This window comes from Phoenix dactylifera, chromosome 1 (genome assembly GCF_009389715.1).
Source record: "Phoenix dactylifera cultivar Barhee BC4 chromosome 1, palm_55x_up_171113_PBpolish2nd_filt_p, whole genome shotgun sequence".
In the NCBI taxonomy this organism is placed as follows: Eukaryota; Viridiplantae; Streptophyta; class Magnoliopsida; order Arecales; family Arecaceae; genus Phoenix; species Phoenix dactylifera.
In genome coordinates this window covers 29,024,697-29,038,619 of record NC_052392.1, presented here as the reverse complement: position 1 = coordinate 29,038,619, position 13,923 = coordinate 29,024,697, and the positions used below count along the sequence as shown (strand labels likewise).

The following is a 13,923-nucleotide window of genomic DNA, read 5'->3' as shown; positions in this document are numbered from 1 at the left end:
TACCTTTAAGATCTAGCCGGTGGTTGGATCACCTCAGAACTCTCGTTGGAATGATCGAAGAGGTTGGGAGACTTTTTCTCCACCTCCCACAATCGGTGGGCCCCGATCAAAGGCCAACGGGCTTGGCCTCTTCAGGCCGGCCCACTAGCTTAGAAGAGTTGGGCTATTACCGTATCATAATCCATTGCTATTTGTAAGACATTTCAAAGCACAACGAATTCAAAATATAATATCCACTATGGCTCTCTGCCATCCAATTCCACATTCAGAGGTGCGCATCACTGGCAACAGAAAGCAATATATGAGTCAAAAACTCGAAAAAAAGAGAAAAGCAATGGTTCCACAGGCTCCAATATTCTTGTAAAGCAAGCCTACCTTTTCTAGTTTGCTGACATAAAATAGCCCATCAATGAGTACCTGGTATCCATTCCAGACCAAAATGAAAGTGATGGTTCTATTGGACCAAGCTGGATGTTAACATGATTCTCAAAATCAAATTTAAAGCAATTAAAAAGCAAAAAAAAATCTCAACTTTGCACTTTGGGGTTATGTGCTTGTTTCTTGGTCAAGCACAAGTTACTGGTGCCAAATTGACATGGCATGATACCGTGAATGGTCCAGTTTTTGTCCTCAATTCACGGTGGCCCTAATCCAACCAGCAGCAGACTGGGGCCCACTCTCCACGTCACTATTTCAAAATTAATGATGCTAATGATAAATGATATATATTTGGACGGTAATAGGTACGGGCCGAGGCCAGGGGGCAAAGACGGTGTACCGCGGACAAGGACCGGCTTCATTCCCTCTCGCCCGCACATAACGCAGTCCCGTCCAATCAAACACCCGCACCGATGCAACGGGTCCCACTGAGAGCTCACCATGTGCCGCCACGTAACGTTGCGGTCAAATCAAGAGGTCGCGATATCCAGGTGTCGGCCCGTCCAATGCGGCCGGGCTATGCGCGATGCCAATCCTCGCAGCGGCAGCCAATCCCCGCTCGACAACTCCGCCTGTGCACCGTGTGCCTCCACCAATAACTAAATATCTTCTCCTCCAAATTTCCAATCGGAGAGGGCGAAGAGATAATTAAAGGCGGAGACTTCGAGATTGCTGGCTGCCCTGGGCTTTCTGCCTTCTGCGATGCTGTCTCATCTACTTGCCCTGCCCGACCTGATTGCAAGATAAGGGAAAGAGAGGAGAACGGGGTCAGATCTGACGACCTCTCCATGTAGGTCGCTGGTCGGAGCTTGGATGGGGAAGAAGGAGAGTTCGAGAACTGGTCCTTCCCCTATTTCATCCCAAACCGGAAAGGTATAGAATCGTATCGCTGAGGATAGGATTCGGAAGAGACTAGAAGGGATTGGTGGTAAATTTTCTCTGACTTTGGCTGGCTTGCTGACTTGGGCTGACAGAAGAGAGTGAGCACACGCCGGCGATGGCAGCATGAAGGGATGCTGTTCCCGTTGCGTGCTCACTTCTCTTTCTGTCAGCTTCCCTTGCCTGCTCTATTTATTGTTCTCTTGTGTTTTTTGATGGATTATAATGGAAAGAATGTTGTCGTAAAAGGGCGAAAGAGAAAAAGGGCGGAGGCCACGCGCGGTGGCAGGGCCTTATCCTCCGCCTTATCTCGGGTCTATCATCGTCTTTATTGCTGCTATCTTTCTTTTCTTTTGTTTTGCCCTTCTCTCCGTCTGTCCGTCAGCTTTGTCCGGGACGTCTCATCTCATCGGGCCGGGCGGAGATGGAGGGTTTGCCGAGGAGGAAGATGATGTAATCCTGTACAGCATCCCTTGGGAGGATTTTTCTTTCAAAGTTCTTTTTTTTTCTCTTTTGGCTGAAACGTATAAATTGGATGTTCGATTTTATTTTGGAAATTTCTTTTTGTTGAAAGAAAATTGGGGGGGAAAAAAGAAAGAAGGGATAATTGAGACGGTGGAGCACGGAAGCGTGACTTTTGAGAAAAGCTCCTCTTCCCCCCTTTCTCTCTCTCCTCCTCGTAGGGAGGGGGAAGGGAGGCAATGGTACACCTCTGCCCGCTGTGCGGATTTAACGGAAAACACTGTGAACCAGTCCTTCCTCCCTCCCTCCTCCCGACCTCCTGGTTCTTCTGTTTTTGGCCAGGACTTGAGCCATTGGCTCGGAATCGGGAAGGGAATCGAGCCATGCAAAAGATTTCAGCAAGCCGCGAACATCTCCGGCCGAGCGATTTATAACTCATGTGACTGTGAGTTCGAGTTTTTCTTCTTCTTTTCTTCGCTTGGTTCTCTTTCTTTCTAGGTTTGGTTATTTTTTCGTTCTGGGCTACCAGTTTTGCACTCTAATGGGGAAGAGCCGCCGCTTGCTTTGGTGAAGGGCCAAGAAGAGGGCTGGAGGAGGACGGGTTACAGACTTACAGTTGCTAATAATGGAAAGTTCACGGCTTGTACACCCCACCCCCCCCTCTCAACCACAAGAATAAGAAAAGAAAGCTAGGGGCCTTTCTTTGGTCGGTTCCCAGATCTGGGATTCATCACAGGTTCTTTTCCCCTCACCTGAACCTTTGTCTTTTCTTGATTTGGTGTTTGCATTATTGCCACAGTACCTCATTCCATGAACCCGTATGCTTGCTTTCTACACTCGGGACAGAATATATGGTTACGCCTGGGTTTTTCATCATTTTATGGGCCATTCTTTCTCCACCCAAAATTGCTCTCTCCTTAATTTATTTCGAGTGTTACAAAAAGAAAGAAGAAGAAAAAGAGACAAAAAGAAAGGTCGCCGATCGAAGAGCTTCTTTTATGTGCCTGCTGTTGATGGGTCATGCGCCCACAAAGGGTCCGCGAGCTGGCTCCATTTAGTGCCCACTCTCTTGTGGTCCGCTCATTATTTTGTTTCTCTTTGGTTTGCAGATGAAGGGAATGATTCGGTGGATGACTTGGAAGGGAGGGGACCCCTTTCAAAGATGGTGGATGCTCCAGTGATGGAACCTCTGAGTTCTTTAGAGGTAGCGGAACTCCTTCCCTTTTCCATAGAAGTAGCTTTCCTTCTGTTTCTGCTGACAAAAAAATCATTTTTATCATCCACATCCGCTCTTTTGTTGCAAGTTGGAAAAAAAAATTGTAGCATGTTACGAAGATTTTTCCTGCATAACTGGTGGGCATATATATTGTGGTTAGTATAGCATTAGGCTAGGCAGATTTTGTTGTTGAAACTATAGAGGGCGAGGAAGTGGCTCCTGGAATGGGAGCGGATCTTGTTGAAGTGCACTTAGGAGCAACCATATGTACCATAACTTCAAACATCAAGTGTTACTGGAATTGGAGAAGAGAAACAAGACCTGTTTTCCCATTGACAAGTAGAGGTGTTACACCGTATTGGTTTGGTAGCTTGTATCCATAAAACCCCAGTAGGTAAACGACATTGGGGTATTTTCTTTAAGGATATAGAACTTTATGACGACACCAAGTGGCAGAAAATGTAAGTATTCATTTAATATTTGCAACCAACCAAGATGTTATAGCATTTGTGCGGCATTTTAGATCGTTATCTTGTTTGCGCTGCATAGACAGTGGCATCAAGTTTGCCAAAAAGGACTTCGAGGATTTTAGTCATGAATCTTGGGAGCACTTTGGAGGGGTTCCAATTAATAGGGGGTGTCCTTGCCGCTTGTTGGGTATAGCTTTTGTCCTTGACATTCTAAGTAAGTTTATCTTGGGAATACCATTTATTATTATCAAAGGAAAAGTAGAGGTCAAGGTGACAACCTGTCTTTTGTGAAGTAGCTGTTCCAATGCTTAAAACATTCATCTTGCTGTTTATCATACTTTTTAAACACTCTCCCAAAATAAAAAAAACACTGTTCAACTATCTGTCTGATTCGAATGTAATATTCAAATGTAGCGACCAGCCCAGGTTTTTAAGCCACTAGAGCCAAGATTTTCCTTCAATTGAACCCCTTTGCAGTTAAAAACGGGACAACAATATGTCTGAAGCATATTTAATCTTTTGTTCGCGGGCATGATCCGTTTAGCTTGTTCAGCTTTGGTATAAGGTTGATCTTCCTGGCTTTTAACAAAAATGGGAGAAGTAATCAATAACTTATGCCCTTCAGTAATACATGACTAGAAAGCATCTGAGAATACAGGCGGTGAGTATCTTGTTCCGAGAGACTCCTTTGCCTTGGGTGTACCTCTTGTTCTCTTGTATTGTTTGTATAGAACGTTTCTTTAATAAAAGTTATTGAGCCTTTTGTCTTGTTTGAAAGAAAAAAAGAGAATAGAGGTGATGTTTGATATATCCTTACTTCGAGACACTTTGAAGGACAGGTTTTTTTCTTGGTCAACAATGATCCAGATTTACACGGAAGTTTCTAAGCATTTATTGGAAGATAGAACGCTGGTTTACCCATGAGAAGATTTATATCTAAATAAGTTTCATGTTCAAACAAATGAAATGTTCACTGCTATTCTTGGGAAGAGTTTATAGAAAATAATAAGTTCCAAGCCTGGATGTGCCGCATAAAGAATAACTTTGATAATTGTGGTCAGTTGGACGCATTCATAATTAGGTTTAGTTTTCTTTAAGTGGGCTTTTCTTAGGTAAGACTTAAATATAGGGAATTCGATATTACGGATGGTGACGCAGCCATAAACCTTGTGCAATGTTGGAACCAAAACTATTTGGATTTCTATTGTGGAACAGGTATCAAATTGGAGCCTTGCTTGTTACTGCTATATTAACCAATTTATCTTGCATGCGAGAGCAATCTCCATGATTCTGTTTGTCATGTTATAAGGAATTACTGGCTTACAATGTAGGAGATCTCCTACAGACAAATTTTCTGGTCTTTAATTAGAGGCATCCTAAATTTAATGGGGAATTTAGTACCCCTAGTATGCTTTTGGACGTTGATTGATTCTCTCTTTGTATTCATTAATACTAATTCCATCACTATGATAAGATGCATGTTGATGCATCACTGGAGGTTCAAAGTGTGAAGAGGTTGGAAAACCTTATGTTGCTTACTGTGAACATGTCACATCCTATGTCTTATTATGAACTATTCTGAATCTTTTTGCTTCACTAGAACAAGATCTTAACCTGTTACGTGAAATAGGAAGGAATTCCATACACGACAAGATGGGTTATTGAGGTGAAGAGATTTTGAGATTTTGTGGGGAAAATATCTGATGATGCCCAATGACAGAAAATATATTATTAAATGACAGGACTCCATTTTAGGGAAAAAGGTTGAATCAACATACTCTTTTTGAGAAAGAGTGGGCTGACAACAGTTGATATGCAACCCCCACTACCCCAAAACCAAAAGTGGGATCAAAGATTCATCTACAACTTTCCTTCTTTTTTTTTTTATATATGTTCTTCATTTCATTTTTTTTATAAGTATTGTACAATGACTCATTGCTATCTATAGTAAATATAGCTTTTCTTTTTTTTCTTCTTCTGGATCTCTCCTCCAGCTCAGCATATGTTAGAAAAGCTATTTCCCTCTTTTCTTTTATTACATTATTTAAAATTTTCTGAGTAACCTCGGAACTCTTTAATCTCTCACACCCACCACATATCCTTCGTTTCATTTTACCTTGTTTATGCTATCTATAAGATTTAGCTCGTTGACCTGAAAAGTTAACCATCGACCATTTATCTGCTCTTGTTCTCCTTGCAAATCATCCAAAACTTCAATTGCCTGCACTAAGAAATTGGTTACCTTGTATAAGACAGAGAAATATTAAGGAAATTTTGAGAATGTAAGATCCTTTGATTTTCCACTTTGACTTTTAAAATTAGATATTGGGATTTGATCTGTGAACCATCAGCTGAACCTTTGTTAGCTTATTTCTAACTGAGAAACATTATAAACTTAACATGCCTTTCTCTCTGATACCAAGGAAAAATTTGAAGAATGATATATTTAAGTGTGTGGGACAAAGGCGAAAATTGAATATGGGGGAAGAAAGAAGAAAATTAGAAAAAGGGGTCTTCAGCCACAAACCAGGTCAAACACCCTTCTCTTGCTTTTATTCACTAAGTGTTCTATAAAAGTCCCCATTCTTTGGAGCCAGCCAGTTATCTTTGTCAAGCTGCAGCTTGGACGTCAAAGCTTCCAAACTTTTTAACTATCATCTGATAGTCAGATTCTTACACAACCTTTGTAGACTCAAATACTTTATTTTATGTCACAAGTGAAGCTATAACATCTTTACTTTTGGTGTGCTTCATGATGAAATGGCAATCTATTTCATTCTCCTTGTTCTCTAGTGAGAAAGGGGTTTTCTTGCAAAACCTAATGCTACTTTATCATCATAATGTTGTTTTGAGGTCATGTTCATCACTAAAGAAGTGAATTTGACTACAGAAGCATGCATAGTATGTTATTGATTTGGCATTTTCTATGCTTGATCTAGGGTTTTGCCTGCACATGTCACGCAGTACTACCCATAAGATGTGCAGTGCCCCATGTTTGATCTTTATTTAAATGATTATCACTTGGTCAGCATTAGAAAACCTCTAAATTTGAATATGCCCATGTCTTCAGTATGGTATACCTTGTCAGGAGATCCTTCAGATTATTGATGATTACGCATCACAATTTCAACTAATTTTGCTTTCTGTTTTTAAAAGCTGATTCATGAAACCCACTGTAAGTGACATGTCATCTCTTGAATTGTCTTTAGCCACATTTGCAGTATGGGTAATGCATTGTGTGCAACTGTTTTATTGTTTCTTCTGTTCTTGATTTAGAAAGAAACTCCATTTTGGCATATAACCACCATGTTCCCATAAATGCACCATGTCCCACGGTCCTTTTCCCATTGAAATTATCATCAAGCTTTGTTTGCATTGGGAAACCTCTCAATTTGAAGATGTCCATGTCCTCACTATTGGTATACCTTGTCTAAGCTCGCTCCAAATATCAGAAATCTCGTTCTCCACCATCTTCCTCTTCATAGTCAATTCTTAAAACACTTGGTGGGGAAGAACATTCTTTCACTTTAAACAGTAATGCTAATCTTAGGGAATTTACAAACATGCCATGAGTAATCCAATAACAAAAAAGGGAGGTTAATAAAACATAACAACTTGGGTTTCAAGTGTCCTCAACCCTAACCCCTAAATCCTCAACCCTAACCCAACCCAACCCATCCTGCGTTGTGATATCTCTTGTGCAACCCAACCCCTTTGGGTGGGGTTGGGTTAGCCAGGACGGGTCCGGTTAGTTGAGTTGTGATATACTAATGGAACTACATATCGTTAAATAACAAATTTAAGATAGCGAAGAGATTAGGAATATTTTTATTGAAATAATATTTGTTGAATTGAGGCATCAATCATTTATAAATTTCGAAGGTACATTTATATAAAATTTTATAAGATTAGGGACACAATCGTATATGCAATTCATGTTGGTTGGGATCTTGTTTATGTGTAGTTATGCAATTCATAACTTAATAAGATAAAAATATTGTTAAATTAAACATATACTTGAATATAAGATTTTTATTTGAAACATATATATATATATATATATATATATATATATATATATATATATATATATATATATATGTATGTATGTATTTATTTACCAGGTGGGGCTGGTTGGGTTCAGGTTACCCTAACCCAAGTTGCACCCCTAGCTCTCTGTTCTTCTCTCTCATCTCCCATGCCTCCTCTAATACTTGATGCAATTTAGCTTTGAATTGGGTTTTAATTGAGCTTTTTTCTTTGCAGTTTATTTCTTGGTTCTCTTCTTTTAGCTAAACTAGCAACTGGACACATGTAATACATGTTCAAGGAAAAAATAGATATATAACATCAAATTATATTGTATAAAATTTATAAAGAGAATAGTAGGAGACCTCTTGTAGTTTATTATCCTTCTTCAAAAGAAGGATTAGAATCGGTAAGGTTTGGACTAGAGGGTGACAGTGTGTGCTAGAAACTAGCCCATAAAATGGGGATTAGAGTCCAATTACGTTTTCTTTCCATTTCTAATGGGTAATATTTCTTTTTGTTTTCCCCTTTTCAAAATATAGAAGCAGAATTACTTAAATAAAAATTAGTTATGGATTTTTGGAAAGTAGAGGGCATTTTTGGTAGAAAGATGATAGATGCAATTAGAATATTATGTTCTCTAAATTCCAAATAGTTTCTTTTCGATGTTTGAAGAAGATTAGGCTTTCTCATGCAATACTTTTAGTCAATTTTGAGTTATTTTCGTAGTCAATTTTTTAGTATTATTTGAGTGAATATATTATCTGGTTCCTACTTTACTTCTAGGGTAACGAAAAGTTTTCAAGCTTTTGAACTTGTGTTTTGTGTTACTTTTGATGTTATGTTGTATTGTGCTTTGTCTTAACAAAACATTTTGCTATCTGTAAATTGTATAAAAAAGTTATTTATTTCGTTTTTTATTCTTCCTTAAAGAAAAGTCTTGAAGGGAAATGAAGGAAATAATCTATCCATTGATGAACAGAAATTATACATTTTTTCTATCTATCTGTAAATTTTCTTTACCTTAACTCTTCTATGCTTGGATCGGGATTTAGGCGTTACCAAAAATGTGGAATTGAACACATTGGGGGAGCATTTCCCTGATGAATTTCTTTGTAAAAAATGAAATAAATTGAAGTTGATTCATAGCAGGGCAATGAATTCATTGTAATTGGGCTTTCTTAATGATTACAAGATGATGAGGAACCTAGATTGGGGTGAAAGACTCTCATTAATATGATGATTGTGGGAGCATTTGAATAAAATATTTAATGCAACCTACCACCTCGTAGAAGTGGTTGGACTATCGAATATGTTAATTTTCATTGAGATGCAGAGAATTTTTAAATTTTATTAATTGCAACAAGAATGGTTAGCAATTCAACCTGTCAATACAAAGGATAGCCACCTTGCAATTGGAGGTTGGAAGTGGAATATCAATTGTGAAGAGTTCCACATTTCAACACTCGGAGGGATAGAAAATTGGTGATAAAAAATCTTTTGATATTTTAATTGCAAAAAAAGTTTCAAATATCAAAGGTTTGCTAAGATGAATTTGACATAATCAGGTTATTGAGAGAGTTAATAGTTATGTTGTTTCCAATTTCTCTAATTTCTATTTCAACATTTTCGTGATCCAGATCCTACAAATGATTATTTTCCTTAAATTCTTTTGGTGGATTAATTGGATGATCTAGTAACTCGAAAACTTCAAGTTGGTCTATATATGTAATTAAATTTTAAAGATCAAGAGGTGAATCTAACAACCATGCATCATTAAGTAGTTTGTATAAGTACTACATCTATTACAAAAGAATAGAATCCTTTTTGGTAGTTTGCAATACTGTGTTGAAACCCCATTAAATGATTCTTATTAGGGAATCAGATTACACCATTACTAATATTTTAAAAATATACATGTTTCCTTATTCACCTAAAATAAACTCCAGTTTCATTATATCTTTTCCCATCAATCAACCCACCCCTGCACCCTACCCTAAAGAAAAAATGTAACAATTGGCATGCCCACAACTATGAAAGCTCTCCTGCATGCCCGCTAAAACATAGCATGCACAACCATATTATTTACACTCTTTCGTTTCCATTTATGATGGTTTCCCCACCCACCCACTAATTCACACATTGTTGCATCCACTAATTCACCTACACTTAAATAATATTTTAAAAGGTAGTTGCACCATGCAGACGATCAAAAGACTGCATAGAGCATCTATCATGAGGGCCCCATATGCAAGCACATATGTGGTTAGTTGTTTAAATATTTGAAATATCTATAATACATTGTATATAAATGTGGTAGCAGTTTTTTCTAAATAATCATAATTTTAATAACAATGTCATCTGGTGGTTAGCGCTTACTATTTAGTACTTAATTTAGATATCTACAACGTTAATGCATATGTACATGGTTGTTTTGAAACCCACATCCAACCAAACCATTAGCTGGAACTTGTTTTAATTGCATGGGCCTATATAAGAGTGGCAATATATGTAGTCGGACAGTGTTCAAAGGGCCACGAATGGAATCACTAGATGATAATAAATAGCATATGTAGCCATACAATATTAATCCTACTATATATGTATTGCCAAGTGCTAAGCAACCCCTCTTTTAGGCCTTTTATGGCTAATTACAAACACCAGGCATTTTTTTTATGCAATGTAGTCAAGGGACTATACAGAGGTGCTAAGTTTTGCTAGACCATGTCGAACTAACCGGTTCAGGATGTATCAAATTGGATCAGTTGGTTACCGGCACAGTTCATTACCTTGGTTTGAAACAGAGGGAGAGAGACAAGGAGAGAGAGGAAGAGAGATATAGAGAGGGAGAGGGAGAGGGAGGGGGAGGGGGAGGGGGGCAAGAGAGGCCAAGAGAGAGGGAGGGCTCAGAAGCCCTTATTGAGATCAAAATCTTGATTTGGAAATATTGGCTAATATTTGGACAAACATACTAGTCGATATAATAAGGGTTGATGTTATCTATATACCATATGGTGAATTTTTGATATTGATAAAAATCGAGATCCTGGTCGAGATCAAAATCTTGATACCAGATTTGTGTTTGTTTCCTCATAACGCTGACCCTTTTACTCTTAGCTACACATGAATTTTGAGTGTCGTACCATATTGGTCCACGCTAGTTAAAATATCAATGTTATTATGCCCTTCTATACATATATGGTATTACATCTTATTTTTTCTATGATGGCACCAATATATTGTATGTCAATCCATTACCATTTTGTACCACTAGGAAACAAAACCAAAATTTCAAACCTTGCTTCCACTTACCTATCATATTTAAGGCATCCTAACTATTTCTTAGTAGGAACTCTAAAAGCCCATTTTCCTCTATAAATCCTACCCATTCTGGTACGACACTAACATAATCCTTGGGATGTTACTATTTTTAGCACTTATCTTACTTGGCTTTTCCTTCCTGTTTGTCCCTTTTAATTATTGAATTGCAAATTTCTTGATCTATTATTATCAATTAAGACCTCAATCTCTTTGTTTTCTTCTTCTAGTGAGTTCTTGTCTTAACCACCTATGGCACCATCCTAGACCACCTATTACCTGGAGTTGTACCATTAGATCATATTCTGATCCACTCGTAAAGGTTGGTTCTAGGGTTTGCAATCTCAAACCGTATTGCCTAGTTCGAGGCACACCTTATAGAGACAATAGGGCTCTAATATGCCTCTAATATCGGGTGTTGGTGCCAAGTATACACTGTATCGACACTTTGTAAAAGGTTTACAAGTTGGGCACCAATGTAGAGTCTGATGTAGAGATTGCAAACCTTTATTCTGTGATTGATGATACTATCATCTTTTCTATGTAATGATTCTACTTGTACTATGCTTCTTGCTCATTCTCATAGTTTTCTCATGATTGTCATGCACCGTTGCATTTTCAAGATTTCATATTATGATTCCACTCTAATGTGGCTGCGGTGTTGTTCCATAAAATTCATTAATTATCATTAGTTAATGTCATTGAAAGACCATTAGGATTTCTACCATGGGATCTAGTTGTTCTTCACCATACGCCCTTGTCACTTAATAAAAGTCCCTTTTCTTGTGAGTCTAGATAATTATGATTCACTCAGATGGTTTAGTCGAGTAGCACAAAATCAATCAGAGACTCATGGAGTTGGTTGTGTACGGAAACAATTAAGCCGAGACTATTGCTCCAGTTGCCAAGGAGACCATCATGCAACTGCTGATTATGAATGCCCTTATTCACAAATGACCCTTTTGTCAACTTGACATGAAAAACTACCTTTCCCGAGAAAATCTTCATGAGGAGGTCCATATGCTTTGCCTTCTTAGAATTTGACATTTTTCCTTGCATGTTTGATTTTCTTGTAGGGTTGCTATAGTCTTGAATTGGATAGTTCTTTCACTAGGTTTGCTTCAAAGTGGGCATGATCATGCTGTGTTTCCAATTTATTCTCAAAAGCGAAGCAAGCTCCTTGTGACTTTTATACTATTTGTACATATTGACAACTATTCGATGAAAAGGCTCGTGAATGTACTTGACAATTGTTTGAACAAAATAATGCTAAGCACTTTGAGTCTAATGTTGAGTATGTTAGTTGTAAATTTTAAGTTTGCTAGTCCAATGGATGACTAATCTCATCCTTTGGACTATGAAAGAATTATATCGGTTAACCACACAAATGTAGAGTTTCAAATAGCTAGTTAATGTCAAAAGACATACTACATGTATTACCTTTTCAAAATAAGCAATCCAGGTGTAAGTTGGAAGCATCAAACAATGGAGAAAAATATATTGATGTAGGATAATTTTAGGGATTGTCTACAATAGGTGTGGGTTAAATTAGAACTGCAAACACTTACTATATAGAATTTGAAATTAGGGCCGATGGATGTTCAAGAAGAATCTTCTTGAGGGCACCTTACACATTGAAAAATTAGCTGGATTAAATCCTCAGATTTCTTGGATCTAAATTGGACAATCCAATATAAATGTAAAACCAAATTTGATCCAACAATGCGCATAGACACCTCCATAGGCAATGATATAATCCATTCAAAGTATCGAACAAATAGAGATAAACAAAACAAGAAGATTAACAGAGAGAAGATAGGAATAAGCAGCAGAAAATAAAGAAAAAAAATTACAGATTAGGAGCATAATGGATAGGGGAGGAGTAGAGAGAGGCAAATATGGCCAATGTCATTTTATATAGGCCTATATTTATAGACATTGGACTAATGAAAAAAATAGCTTGCTTCCCAACAAAAGACTCTTCGAATTATTTATTACAATTCTAGGAGGAGGAGAGGGTGGGGTGGGAGAGAGAGAGAGACCAAACATGACCTACGAAAAATATTCCGCATAGAATAACTCAATTATTTGATAAAAGGCCTTATTTTGAATTGTTGTTGGTAGTTGAGCTTTGCCAAAAAGTTGTTTGTTATTTGGTAACTATATTTGATAAGTACTATGAAACTTTAACATATGTATGATAGTCAAACTAAAACAGTACTTTTAGTATGATAAAATAATAAAAAATAACATTCTACAGTGCTGTATAGTAGGAAATAATACAATAAAATATTATATATCATTACATATTAAAATATTATTATATAGTGTAATATTATTATAATATAGTGTAATAATATTGTATACTATTGCATAATAATATAACATAATATGATATAATATAATATAATACAATATAATATAATATAATATAATATAATGAAGTATTATTACATATTTAAATATTGTTACATAGTATAATATTATTATAATATAAAATAAAAAAATATAATATTATTATGATATAGTGTAATAGAATATTATATTTATAATATAATAATATTGTCACGCCCCCGCCTCTGCAGGGCACGTGCGGCACCCAGTGCCCACGTGGGGGCCACATGAGGGGGGACCGCGGGGCTTCCCTGCCAGATATTGTCCGGTTCCGGGCTTCACGCAAGCGTCCTTCACCCCTCTCCGGTTTTATTTTCCACCCAAAACGCGTCTGCAGGATTTGGAGACACCCGCCTCATATGCCCAGGCTCTGGAACGAGTCTTTCCAATGTGGGACTATTGGGCCTCATACCCTTTCCACCATTGGACAAGAGCCGTCCTCAGCTCTAATACCAAATGTCACGCCCCCGCCTCTGCGAGGCACGTGAGGCACCTAGTGCCCACGTGGGGGCCACATGAGGGGGGAACACGAGGCTCCCCTGCCAGATATTGTTCGGTTCTGGGGCTTCACGCAAGCGTCCTTCACCCCTCCCCGATTTTGTTTTTCTCCCAAAACGTGTCTGCAGGATTAGGAGACACCCGCCTCAAGCCCCGAACCCATCACTCGGGTCCGGTACGTGACCGGCCGCATGAGCCCTAGAGCAGTGCCCTAAAGAT

General features: G+C 38.0%; 1 long non-coding RNA gene across 9 annotated transcripts in view; it reads left to right on the top strand.

Annotated features, from left to right (window-relative positions):
- Positions 1-1,037: 1,037 nt before the first annotated feature.
- Positions 1,038-13,923, top strand: part of LOC108511142 — a 57,780-nt gene continuing 44,894 nt past the window's right edge. For 2 of the 9 annotated variants that reach the window (XR_005513824.1, XR_005513823.1), the window contains exons 1-3: positions 1,040-2,224; positions 2,309-2,515; positions 2,889-2,983. This is a non-coding gene — a long non-coding RNA (uncharacterized LOC108511142). Of the gene's footprint in view, positions 2,225-2,308; positions 2,516-2,888; positions 2,984-13,923 lie in introns of all 9 variants that reach the window. The other 7 variants (XR_005513831.1, XR_005513825.1, XR_005513820.1 and 4 more) reach the window with 7 other exon arrangements.